Genomic DNA, 14,705 nt, shown 5'->3' on the forward strand with positions numbered 1-14,705 from the left:
CCCTTAGTTCAAAAGATCATGAGGATACATAGTTTAGAAGCTTGCCAAAGATGGGAGAAGATTTGGAAAAGTTTGGTTGAGAGAGAAAAGAAAGATGGCGTGGGAGAAGAGAAGAGAGAAGGAGAAGAAAATATTTTCCCAACCAAGAGAGAGAAAAGGATAAGGGAAATGAGATATTTTCCCACACAAAACATATAAATATTCCTTTTCGTGAAATTACGGAAATGCCCTTGCCTTAGGCGTATTTAATACGTCACTGATACTTTATCCGTAATAAGCTGACATCTCATAAAATATTTTCATTAACTTACTTTCCATGATTTTAAATCCTCTGACATGATCGACTGGTAATATATTGATACTGACAGGCGGGATATTACATAAAAGATCTTAATATATATGAAAAAGTGAACTGGGCTGAAGCAATCTATGATGACTTACATGTATCATTCAATAAGCTCAAAAATGAAATCAAAACAGGATTTGCAAAACAACACAATTTTAAAGGGTGTGCGCTAGTTTTCGAGGTAATTGTTAATTTCCTTTTTTTTTGTTAATATCTTATATTTTTCATGTGGTTTATTTTTTGCTAACATATTTTACTTAATTAATTTTAGGCTGTGTGTTTGAGAGAATACCTTCTTTAAAGCTAAACCTATCGTCTTTTCATTACCCACCAATTCAAAAGTATGATTATAAAAGGAATGAATGGGAAGTGTTAAAAACTATCAAAGCCGACGAGGTATTTTTTTGCACTATTTGTTATGCTTCTTATTAGTATATATAGTGAGGTGAGGGAGTGTGAGATTGCTATGGAAGTTTATAGGCCCACTAGTTCTGGTTTTTTCCTTTCATTTTTCAGATTATACCACGTGAATGTTGTGTGACAGTCGAGGAGGAGAATAAAAGTTTGAAGGAGAATGTGGCGTCCGAGACGGAGAATAAAATTTTGAAGGAGCATGTGGCGGCCGAGACGGAGAATAAAAGTTTGACAAAGGATGTGCCGGATGAGACGGAGAATGAAAGTTTGACGAAGGATGTGAATGAAAGTTTGATGGAGGATGTGGGTGAGATGGAGAAGAATGAAAGTTTGATGGAGGATATGGCCTCTTTATCCTTGGGTGATGATGCACTTGCTTCGCCTCCACCTCAGCCTAAAACCCGAAGGAAGTTAGCTGCACCTCAGCCTGCAGTAAGGAGATCGGCAAGGATAAAGACAATACCTAAGACGTACAAAGACTAACTTTCTGTTATTAATCTATTAATTGTCCTGAATATCCTTGGAACACTTTCTGTCTCTTCTTGATGAGTACTTCATACCCCTAAACTCAATTTTGTTTAAGGGGCTATTTTACATGTTTATTTATGTATAACTATGTTCATTTTGTAGTATTGTACTGGCTATTAAGTATCACTTATTTTACTAGTCTCTAGACACATGTGTTTATGCACTTCATCTGTTTTCCATAGATTGTACTACATATACCTACCTTAACTCAACCCTTACTCATATATATTTTAAAATTAAATCATATTAGGATGCAAAAATACAGTATCCCGTTGCAAGCTTTATATATCACATAACCTACTTCTTATAAATATGCCTTGCTGGGACAAATTCAACTCAAACAAATACTATTATTCTTATTTTATCAAATAATATTTTATATTTCCTTTATTAAGCTAGTAGTACCTTATTTGAAAGCAAATAACAACGCATAAGAAAATTGAATTGCATCACAATATAACTGAAAATAAAAGAGTAACTGATGTAAGCTCATATTTTCAATTTGCAGAGTATTGCAAATTGTATTATCAGATGTAAAACATGTAAAATCAATCTTGTTGAATTAGCTGGGTCAGAACGTCAGAAATCAACAGGTGCAGCAGGAAACTGTTTGAAGGAAGCAGGCAACATTAATAGATCACTTTCACAGCTTGGGTGTGTTTTAACATTCTTGTGTATTCCATTGTTATGTTATTGTTATGAAAAATTCTTTGTTGCCCCTCCAGATATTTGTACTCTAGTCGTTGCTCCATTGTAGATAACCATTATAGTTTGAATATTTGCAACAAAGTACTTTTTTTTATAAGGTTTTCCATAGGACTGCTTTGCAGTTGCATAAGACAATAGTTACAGATTAATCTATGAGTAAAATAGCAAACAATGTCAAAAAATTTAAGAGAATAGTCGCGCAGAATTATATGTTCAAAATTCAAGACCTAATTATAACAGATTAATTATTTAATTAACACAATTAAATAATAATAATTAGTATGATATTTTTACTTATGTTAGTAGGGGGTTACCCCCTATTTAAGTTAACCCCCTACTTATGTTAGTAGGGGGTTTCCCCCTACTAATATAAGTAGGGGGTTACCCACTACTAACATAAGTAGGGGGTATTCCCTTACTAATACAAGTAGGGGGTTACCCACTACTAACATAAGTAGAGGGTTACCCCCTACTTATGTTAGTAGGGGGTTACCCCCTACTTATGTTAGTAAGGGGTGGTAACCCCCTACTTATATTAGTAGGGGGTTACCCCCATAATTGTATGGTCCGTGAGTGATGCGGTGAAGAGTTGCTTCAACTTGTAAATGTAACAATAAGTTAGATGTGATATGAGTTGTTGAGTAGGTGGAATGTATTGTGGATACTGGATGGGATGAATTGAAAGTGGTTAGAGCGGTGAGTGAGTATGTCAAGAAAAGTTAATGTGAACTCTCAGAAAAAGATACGAGTATCAAATATTGTCAAATGTCATGCTTTATATTAATTGATTAGATAAGGCAAAAAATATGTATCTTGTCATCATTAACATATCTTACCAAGATTGAATATTGACCGTATATAGATTAATCTATTGCAGTAGCATAAGACAATAGTTACAGATTAATCTATGAGTAAAATAGCAAACAATCTCAAAAAATTTAAGAGATTAGTCGAGCAGAATTATATGTTCAAAATTCAAGACCTAATTATAACAGATTAATTATTTAATTAACACAATTAAATAATAATAATTAGTATGATATTTTTACTTATGTTAGTAGGGGGTAGGGTGTTCGCGGGGCGGTTTGGTTCGGTTTTGAGCAAAAAAGTCATCCAAACCGCAAGATAAAAAAGCATGCGGTTTGGTTTGGTTTGGTTGATTTTTAAAAAGACATCCAAACCAAACCAAACCAAACCAATGCGGTTTGGATTGGTTCGGTTTGTGCGGTTATCGCGAGATAAAAAAATATTACATTAACTCTAATATTGCCAACTTGTTACAAAATAAACATAGGACATTTTATTTTGATGTTTATATGATAAAATATTAGGTAAAACTTATATCAAAATATAGGTAAAATTAAGAAGAAACATAAGCATGAAACAAATTATTGGGAAGTAAAGAAAACAAATTCATCACTGGAAATGAATTGAAAGAGATGGAAAGCAATTATAAACGAACCTGATGGTGCAACGATGGAAAAATCAAATCAAAAGAGATTATTCTTGAGCTATGTAATTGGGCTAGTACATATTTAAGTAATATTCATTATTCTTGCGGTTTGGTTTGGTTTGGTTCAGTTGCTGAGATGCAAACCGCAAACCGAACCGAACCGCGTGGTTCAGTGCAAAAGTCATCCGAATTCATCCGAACTAAGTGCGGTTTTTTGCGGTTTCGGTTTAAATTGGTTTGGTTTGCGGTTTTTCTATTGGGTTGGTTCGTTTTGAACACCCCTAATTGGGGGTTACCCCCTATTAGGGTTTAGTAGGGTTTAGGGTTTAGGGAATTATAACAGATTAATTATTTAATTAACACAATTAGATAATAATAATTAGTATGATATTTTTACTTATGTTAGTAGGGGGTTACCTCTTATTTAGGTTAACCCCCTACTTATATTTGTCTAGTGCCTACCATCATAATGGCCAAAACAAACTATTCTCATAGGTAAAGAGCCGTTCCGCTCAGGGAACACCTTTTGGAGGGTTACCCCCTACTTATTGTTGTAGTAGAAAACACTGAACTCTGGACGTTGAAGGTAAAGAGTTCATTCTGCTCTACTTTTATTCACCATTGCCTAATACACATTGCATATATTGAGAAGACACTTGGTTTGGAACTTCCTCCGCTTGCATTTTTTGGTTAATTTGTCTTGGTGTATTTGAATGTGTGGTTTTCTTGTAAGTTGTCAAACATTTTAAAGATATTTGCACTGATGATGGTATCTGCATTTTGCATTTTAGGTCTTGGAAGCAATGACCGCAAAGTCATGCAAGGAGACCTTTCATTATGAGTCACTAGAAACACTTGGAGATTCTTTTTTAAAATATGCTGTTAGCCAACGACTTTTTAATATGTATCAAAATCAGGACGAGGGTCTTCTTAGTGTGAAAAGGGAGAAGATTATTTGTAATGCTGCGCTCTCTAAGTTAGGTTGCGATTTTAAACTTTCGGTATTCTTTCTTTCCCTCTCTTTCATATGTTATTCTTCAATCTTTTATGCTTTACATCTCTTATGATGCTATCTTTTCAGCATTTTTCATATTTTATTTGATGTTATTTCATAGAACGTCCATCTGTATATAAATAATTCACTTGTAAGACTGATTTCCCATTTAGTTGTGTTGAGATATGATGTTATAAATAGAATATTTGATTGGGATATTATGTCCCTTATTTTCTTCGATGTAAATATATTGTTAATTCCCATGTATATATATTTCTGATGTGATTAGTTAGGTATAAGGCCACATTTAATCTCTATAATCATGGGATTCTCTCTGTAAAATTTTTTGTAAATGCCAAATGTTGAGATCTATTCTTTCAACTATTTAGCACCAAAAACATCATTCTCAACTAGTTGGTGGCAGTTTGTAAAAGATTATTTCTAAGTTAATTCTGTTGTTAGATGACAAACATATAACAAATACATATAACAATAAGTTCATATAAGCATATCAATATTGTACAACTCATTAATCATACAAATCTTTTTATGAACAAACTATAAAGTTTAGTGACAAGAGTGTCAACAATAATATCATACATGCATTGAATATCTTAATAGATTATATAACCTAAACAAAAAGTTTCGCCTCAAACACCTAAATTACATACCAATCTTTATTTTTGACTAATGTATATAACATGTACAAAGATTGGTATGTAATTTGACAAGGAGACGGAGAACCTGAACAGAAAAAAACAAGTAATATAAACTCTTCATAAATATCATTAGGATCTTGGAATAATGATTCCTGACTTTCTTCACTATCCTGATTGCAGGGATTATAAGGCCATTTTGACTCCATTTATCTTCAATCTCCATTCACTATTTTGATAGACCATCAAACGTTCTGGGCATCTACTATTCTTATAATTCATATAATACCTAACCAATGACCGTCCATTATGAGTATCTGATTTCACCTAGGTTTAATACACAAATAGCCTTAAAAAAAATACACTTCCCTTGAGCTATGTGCCTAAAATTTAAGTATAGCCATTCTCCTCCTACAAAGGAATTAGGGCTTAGAGATTTCAATCAAATCAATTTAAGGATTCAACATCAACAACTAGGGCATGGAATACTTTTAACAACTTTGTTCATAAGAATTGTTTTCAACCTAGGTGAAAATTGTATCAAACCTAGGTGAAAAATTGTTTTTCCATAAGAATGCATTAATAACTTATATTTGGATAGAAGTAAATATGTGTCTATAAATAAACATAAGATATCATTCTCTAATATTTATCCAAATCACAAACACTTGCTCATATATCACTTATCACATCTTTTTCTCTTTGCATCAATGGCTTATAATAGAAAACAAGAGTTTGTTTAACTATGTGGCTATGTAGTCCCAATATGCCAAACCATTAATGAGGACATGCAACAAGCTCTGAAGTTCAGGTCCAGTGTAATCGTGGGCGGGATAACTATCACTTCTAAAGACGCTAATGCATGATGAAAAGACGCAAAGCAAGAAACTGCTAGAATTTCTTTGTAGTGTTTCACATAGAAGATTAAAGAATTTGAGTTGTCTCTTTTGTTATTGAGGTATAAAACTGTTAATATTCTACCTCACTAGGGTTACATATTTGCCTAATGTTGTTCACTAATTTGAGTTTACCATACATACATACATACATACATACATACATACGTACGTACGTATGTAGGTATGTATGTATGTAAAAGAATTCAATATCAAAAGTTTCAAAATGCATAATTGACAAAAATATGCTCAAATTAGTGAACAATAGTTAGCAAATAAGTAAATATAATTGAACCTGAATATTAACTGTTTTATACCTAGAGAACAAAAGATCACATGTCACCTTTAATCTTCTTAGTGAAAGACTCAAAGGCAATTCTAGTAGTTTCATACTCTACGTCTTTTCGTCGTGCATAGGTGCTTTGACAAGTGATAGTTATCTCACTCATGGTCACGCTAGACTTGAACTTTGGATCGTGATGCAGGATTTCATTAATGGTTTGGTATGCTGGAACTACTTAGCCAAGTTTTTTAACAAATTCTTGTAACTCACTCATGGTCACGCTAGACTTGAACTTTGGATCGTGATGCAGGATTTCATTAATGGTTTGGTATGCTGGAACTACTTAGCCAAGTTTTTTAACAAATTCTTGTAACTTACTCTTGTATTCAGTATTTGCAAAGATAAAAGAGCTGGTGAGTCGTATACTAGCAAGTATTTGTGCTTTAGATGAATATTTAATAAGGATACCTTATGCCTATTTATAGACACATACACTTATATCCAAATAGAAGTTATTAATGCATTCTTATGGAAAAACAACTATCACCTAGGTTCAATACAATTTTACCGAGGTTCAAAACAATTCTTATGAAAACAATTGTTCAAAGTATTCCCCACTCTAATTGTTGTTATTGATATAGTTTATTAACATAATTACTAACTCCACATTCAATTCATAAGTTAGGGATTCAACTGCAGTAATTCAGGGTTAGAGATTTTAATCAAATTAATTTAGGGATTCAACATCAACAATTAAGGCGGGGAGTACCTTCAAAAACATTTTTGCATAAGAATTGTTTTGAACCTTGTTTTATCTTGGTTTTTCGGGTGTCAAACATTGATTACGTTTGAACCTTTCTAACTGGTGATATCTTATTTTTTTCTTGGGAAGGGAAAAAGTAAGCAAAACCCTTGAGAATCGAGGTTCGGGAGTTGTTTTCGCTACGGGAAGGTGTTAGGCACCCATAACGACTATAGTATCCTATAGGAACCGTCTTTAATTTCTACGCGCGCGCTTTATTTTTAAATGCTATTTTGAAAGATGTTATTTAAACCTAAGAGTTTCTAAGTGAAGAATTGGAGGGAGAAGAATGTTTTTGGATTTTTATTTTATTTGAATTGAAGGAATTGTGTTCCTTGCCTACGTACCCGTTTAAGGGATCAAATCCACCGTAGTTCTCTTCCAAAAATGTTTTTGTTTTTGTTGGTTGATTTTAAGTTTGAAAATTGGAGTTTTGAAGAATAGAAAGAGGCCTCAAGGGCATGAGGTTAGGAAATTGTGAGGTTGGATTAGTGAATTGCAAAAAGAAGTCAAAGTTTGATTATTTTCATTGAATTTTTGATTAAGAAAATAAAAGGAAAATTCAATGGGGTTTTGACCCCAAGGTTTATTATGAAAATGGTTTGAATGATGTTGTTCGACACTACTAGAAAAAACACATTTCACAACAGGATATCCACATCAGTGGTCAAATACCTGATGGGAAATGTCAAACGGAGGGGTATTCACATCGGTGCATTAAATGACTGAGGGGAAAATTTGTAACCGAAGCTTTTTCACATCAGTGGGAATAACACCTGTAGGGAAAAGCAAACGCGGTGGCATTTTTGAAATTTTGATGAACTTGGTTTGACATCAGTCGCATATACCTGTGGGGAAAAACAAGTCACGTTTACAATTTTATTCAAAAAAAAAAAAAGTCACTTTTACAATTTTCTCTTTCCCTTTCAGTTTTCACACTTACGCGTTCTTCACTTTCCTCTGCAGAGAAACCATAACATCAAACCCTTCTCCTCCCAAACTCAATCAATCACTCACAAAAACGTTTTGGTTTTCCCTCTTCACTCCAAATCGAACAACAAACTGAAATTGGAGATGTTTTTTACCCTTATCCCCAAACGACTGAACCCCAAAATCGAATCTGGATCCCAACCGAGTGAACCCTAAAAATCGGACCTGAATCACTCTATCTGAATCTCAATCTGTTGAACATGAATCTCAATCTGAATCACTCACTCAATCTCGATGTGAACTCACTCGTCGAAATCTGAATCAGGTGAATCTCGATGTTCTTATTTCTCTCACTCACATGTTTTGATTTTCTTTTAATCCGACCTCTCAATCACTTTTTAACTCTGAAACAGGTGAATCCGTTCTTATTTTTCTCACTCACTCGTTTTGGCTTTCTCTCACTCACTCAATCGAATCTCGTCGGGTCGATCTCGTTATCTGAAAACAGGTGAGTCTTCATATATATTTGTTGTTGATCCAAACACACACCAAGTATGATTGTCTTATTGAGATTGTTGTTGAGTCAATTGGGATTGTTGTTTTTGAACTATTGCACGAGGAAAGTATGCGTATCACAGCATGAGAAAGTGATGTGTTGGTTTGATTTATTTGATGGTTATAGTTTTTTGTTTGTTCTTTCAATATATATGTACTGGTTTGGTTTTCCAGATTGGAATTAGATGTTATGCCCAATCACTTGTATGTTTGTAAATATGGATGTCGATTTCTCCAAAATTTCATTATTGTGCTGCGAAAACAAATTGTTGCTGGGATGCCTGAAGCAATGTGAAGTTTTTTTTATCTATAGTTAGAGTGATATATTTCTGCCAAAAGCAAAGAGTTGCAATTCTAGACAATTTTCATACTAATATGGAGTCACGTTTATATTATGTAATCATAGAAAATAGGAATTAGGTCTATGACTTCTGCAAATTGTGTCGACTACTTCAATTAGTGTTAGTGTAGGTATTGAAGTTGATGATCATCTATTGGGATTTTAGGTACAATCCATGAGATAATTTCATTTAACCTACTTTTGATTTATATATACACATTGACTATTTGATACAAAGAGGTTAAGCTTCTAAAACAATCATTTCTCAGAAAATGTCACAGTATCTTAATTTTGTTGAGCCTTTTGGTTCAATAACGTGTTATTTATGAGTTATGAATATTCTAATTGAATATATTGTGCTTTGTTCAGAAAGAGAATTACAGAACAAGCTGGTGTTGTGCTCACCCTTAATCCAAAACCATTTAAGGTACTATAATCCTTTTAGTTACCATTAGTTCTTACCTTATGCTTATTAATTTTACTACTTGTTTTGGTTTGAACCTTAACAGGGTGACTGGAATGGTACATGATGAATTATTCTCAATCTGTGTGGTAAGAGACACTGAGAAGAATGACAAAGGTGAATTATGCCACTGTTAACATTTAACTTTATTTTCCACTGTTTTCTATTAATACCAAGGCCACTTTACTGCTAAAATCTATAAGTATACCGTATATGGTTTTGATACGCATATGTTAGTTATTGGTTATACCCTGCTATATTTACCTGAATTCTAACAATTGCACAAATTTTAGTACATTTCAATTAAAGGCATTCTCCATTAATATTTTTTTACAATTTCGGTCCAAAGTTTTCATATATAGCTGTAATAACTCAGTTTTGTCCTTCTTCAAAAAAAAAAAAAACTCAGTTTTGTCCACCGTCATCATTTTCCAATTTTTTTAAACAAATTATACATGTGATACAGCCATACACAGCCCTTGCTTACGTATCAAAAGTCCAACATTGAGACTTTGAATTTCAAAATAAAACATAAAATACATGAGGAATAAGGCATATATAATTGAATAGTTGAACTTTGAAGTAGTGGTTTTCTGATTTGGTAAAAAAAAGAATCAAAATTGATTAAGTAGTGGTCCCACAGGCTCTCATACCATATCAGCTTAACTTAAATAATGGTATTTAGTTCTAACCATAGTTAGCTAAATGTTGAGTAGATATAACCATAGTTAATTGAACTATTTCTTTGTTAACAGGTGTACATTGTTTTAGCTCAATGTGTGTATATAAACAATTCACATATCAAGCTTGAGTTTAGACTTCAAGATTTAATTAATTTATTATGTACATGGAGAAAATTAACTTTCTTTTTTTCAGTTCCTTTCAATAAAGCTTGAAACAGTTAATTCCAGATTGAATATACACTCGTCTGTTGATTGTTTCCCTTCAAAAGATCACGTGAGTCTTTCGAATTAAATATTAGTTTGCAGATTTGTTGACTTAAATAGGAGTACTTTTGCAGCATATTGGTTTTTATTAAATAAACTTGCAAGTATAGTGGTCCATACAAATATCTTATAGATGTTAGTAACTAGTAGTAACCAAAAAAAAAGTAGTATATATATGCATTCACAGTATTCGATTCCTTCAAAAAAAAAAAAAATCTTGTATTCGATATCTGGAAATGCATGTGTAACTGGTAGTATATGCATCCGCGTTGGTAAAATTGAGTCATTGTAAGAAGCAGATTGAATGACATTATAACAATAAATGCTACAACTTTTTTATCGTATTGTTTGCTAACAAATGATTGAAATTGATATACGTAATGACCCTGATAAGCCTTAACAAAAAATCTGCTTTCATTCATAAGAATATGAAAGCAAATGAAAGCAAACACCCTTCACACATCTTCCATGTTCCTCATTTTTCTTTCAACCTTATTTCAGTCACTCAGCTTACTAATCATTCACCCTGTTTTCTTTCCTTTTATGATGATCATTGTCTTGTGCAGGAAATGAATACCTTGAAGATGATTGGCAAAGCTAGAGTGGCTCATGGACTATATGAAGTTGATCTTCCTCATTCTAATCCGGTTTCATTTCCATTTAAACATTTTGCAAATAATACTTGTACAACTTGTTCCTGCACTCAAGGTATCTGAACTTTATCTTGGTACCCTGTACTATTAGCTTGTGACTTGCATATTTTATATTTGGTGGTTATGTTTGTATATTCTAAATTTTTTATAGGTAAGAACAAGCAGTCTAGCTGCATTTACTCGAGCTACTGTTGTTATAGCTGTGAAGTACTCTATAGTTGAACGTCCAGAGAAGATAGATGAGATCATATACCCTGAAATATCATCATTTCTGATGCTTATAAAGGATAATGACAAGGTGAGTTTTTAATCAACTTTCTGAATGTTGATAAAGTAATGTAACAATTTTCTTTGGATGTGGCTTTTCTGAAGTAAGAGTCACTTTATAGGAAAAGTGAGTAGTTAACGATACTGATTAAAATATGCATGCAAATACTTAGTTGCATTGACCCCTATCTTAATATACGTATGCCATAGTAGTATCTTGATGCATAATCTAATCAAACTCATTATAGTAGACTGCTCCTATCCAATTTATATTATTTTATAATCACTAAATATACACTATATTATAATGTTCTGATGGATATAGTGGCCACAAATTATGACATGTTATTGGATTCTATTAACTATAATTTGAATAAAGATTCTATTAACTGTGCAAAAAATGTCAGTTTTTTATTAAGATACTTTACTAGAAATAATAGGCATGAACCTTAAAAATTCCTAATAGTTATTATAGTGAATTTGTGTGAATAATATTAATTCACACTTTTTGTGCAGTCCACGCCATAACCTTAGCATTAATCTATACATCCATTTAATCTAGAACTAGAATCCTTATAATCTCATACAATTTGCCATCAAGTTTGATTCAGGCATGTACATCACAAGATATTTTAAAATCCTCTACATCAGGTTGATCTTCTTAGGCATTTTGTGAGAATACAATCAAACAAAGAATTCAAATTAGTATTTTTAATTTTATAGGAGTTACTTTATGTTGCTGGTATATCAAGTATCAACATGCATATCACTCACCTTTTATCTTATTATTATTACTATTATAGATTGATTATTGTCTAGTCGAGTCTCGAACTTTGTTCGAGTTGGTTCGGTTCATTGCCAGCCCTATGTGGCAGCAAGTGCATGTGGCCTAGTGGGTCAAGAACCTACAAGGATTAGTGCTCTGAATTAATTTTCTATATGATAATTCTTTTGGCTAATGTTCATCATTGGCCTGATAAACCAACCATGCTCTTTACAAGTTGCGGAAATCCTGAAGATTCGGACTTCGTGGTATCGGAATAGCCAAGCTGTGGATATAATGAATCCTCTTCAATGGTGTGGGAAGTTGTTGAAGCCTTAGGCTGAAGAAGTATTATATGTTGTTTCTGGGTTTTCCGCCAGGTTATGAATTATAATAGCACAAAAATATGAACTTTGTTATTATTGAAAACACACAATAATAGATTGTGTTGGCCTTTGTTAAGTTTTCGTTTGCTGTCCTATTATGTCTCTCTATCTTCTTATTTAAGCACCATTAGAAACTTGGTTGTATGGTATAATTTGGTAAGTTTACATATTATTGATAGAGTTGTATTTTTTTTTCTTTTCATTTTTATTGTATGTTTGAATTATAACTTACAAAGCATAAAAATATTTATCTGCTTTGGGCTCTAATTTGTTGCAAATTTGGTACTGCAGTAAGCTTTTGCACAATAATAATATATTATCAATTATTTTCACATTGCTGGGAATGTCAACCGATGTGAAATATGAATCTGAATAAATATGGGACTTAAATTCACATCGGTGAGTCTTCTGCCTGATGTGAAATAAACATATTTGACATCAGTTACAAAAGTAGGACCGATGTGAAACCGTATGCTTTAGTTTAAATTAACGAATATCACATCAGTGATTGGCTGCCCGATGTGGAAAAGAACTTTTCACAACGGGTTCCAACCCGATGTGAAATGTCGTTCACATACAACATCACCTTTAGTTACATCGGGTGGGACCCGATGTGAAATGTCGTTTTCCACTGATGTGAAATGTCATTTCTGTATTCACATTTTTTGGAAAATGATTTTTTCTAAGTATAAGGCCTAAACATACATCTAAACATACAATCCTAAACATACATCTAAACATGCATATTCTAGCTATATAGTGATGTGTGTGCATGTGTCGGTGCTTGTGTCGGTGTACATTATTAGAGTCCATTGTCCTTTACATCATACCCTAGATACATTCTATGGCCTCTTTGCCAAGAAATTAAAAGTGCATAAAGGAAAATATTACAAAACTCCTAAGCATTACATTCTAAACCTTGGTACAAATTAAATTGCAAGAAGATAAAGGTGAACATGAGATGAAATGCTTAAGAAACATGTAACAAAAGGGTTAGTAGCACATGACAATATTAAGAAGTAAAAGCAAGTAAAAATTACCATGAAGAAATTATCACAAAAACATAGTGAAAATGATGCAAAATAGAGCTAAAATCCTACTACAAAATGCAAGGTTCACATGACTTATAATCCTCACATTTTAACACATTTTAAAGACATGAACTCAGATTGTAAAATAGGGATCAAAGGGATGTGATAGACCATGCATTTTAATAGTGAATTTAAGCATATTTTACATTATTTATTCACAAACAAATCTTGCAAAGCAAGCAACTAGGCACAATACACACACATACAGCAAAAACACATTCAAACAGCAGAAAAGCCTTCACAAAAAATCATATATCATGAATCAAGAATATCCGTCAAGAATTGGAATCGAAATTAGGCAAAAAACCACAAGTTTTTAACATAAAATCTCACAATTAAAGAAAGAAAACACCACACTAATTTTTTTATCAATTTTCAACACAACCAATATCATAAAAGACCACAAAAGATAGAAGAAAAGCGTATGAATTAATTTGGAATTTTTCGGCAACAAAACACATGACTGGGGGTATGAACAGCAAGAAAACAATTAAAAGGCACAGGAATGGGGGGTGTATGTAGCAAAACGTGTCCAGGCATGGCACAAGGCAATCATTGGGCTTTGAACAAGCCTGCTGGGTGATGGGTCAAGGCTGGGTCGGTTCATGGGTTTGGAGCGGTTCAGGTTTGGATAGTGGCATGGGTCAGGATCCATGGATTGGACTTGGATTTCTTTCTTCTTCATTTCTTAAAACACGTATCTTCCTCCTTCCTTCTAAAAAACGTTTTGCTCTCTCCTTTCCTTAAGCTTCGTCTTCTACACAATTTTCCGGCGGCGGTTGGCCGGCCAGGGGTGGCGGCGCCGCCGTCGGAATAGCTTAAACCGCCTCCGTTTTCGAAAATCTTGACAGTTTTCAAATCATTTCCTCACCCTCTATTCAAATTCGAACTCACAATTTTCAGAAACAACACCGAACTTCCTAGATCTAATTTTCAGAATTCGAAAAAAAACAAAGAATAACACCTTCATACCTTCGTTTTGGACCGATTTATCACAGCTTGTGTTGTTGTCGTCGTTATTGGTGTGCGAATTCGAGCCTGGCCTTGCTCAGTTTCCTTCTGCTGCTGGTTCACGCTTTCCTCTTCCTCGGAGCTATCCTCAACTCTGATTCAGTTCTGGATTCGAGCTTCTCCTGTTTGTTCTTGCTGTTGAGGAACATGACGCATTGAACCTTGCTCGATATGATTGTTTCCAGCAACATCACCATCAAGGCCGGACCTAACAAGGAT

General features: G+C 33.4%; 1 long non-coding RNA gene across 2 annotated transcripts; it reads left to right on the forward strand.

Annotated features, from left to right (window-relative positions):
- Positions 1-7,977: 7,977 nt before the first annotated feature.
- On the forward strand, positions 7,978-11,674 carry LOC146921759 (uncharacterized). 2 transcript variants are annotated; one of them, XR_015010798.1, is made up of 6 exons: positions 7,978-8,335; positions 8,424-8,518; positions 9,275-9,332; positions 9,415-9,485; positions 10,882-11,023; positions 11,120-11,674. It is a non-coding gene; the product is annotated as an uncharacterized LOC146921759 (long non-coding RNA). The 2 variants fall into 2 exon arrangements; XR_015010799.1 differs by lacking the exon at positions 9,275-9,332 and having other exon boundaries at positions 11,120-11,673.
- Positions 11,675-14,705: the final 3,031 nt, after the last annotated feature.

This window comes from Medicago sativa, chromosome 5 (genome assembly GCF_051527215.1).
Source record: "Medicago sativa cultivar Bolivia chromosome 5, Bolivia_mono, whole genome shotgun sequence".
Taxonomy (NCBI): domain Eukaryota; kingdom Viridiplantae; phylum Streptophyta; class Magnoliopsida; order Fabales; family Fabaceae; genus Medicago; species Medicago sativa.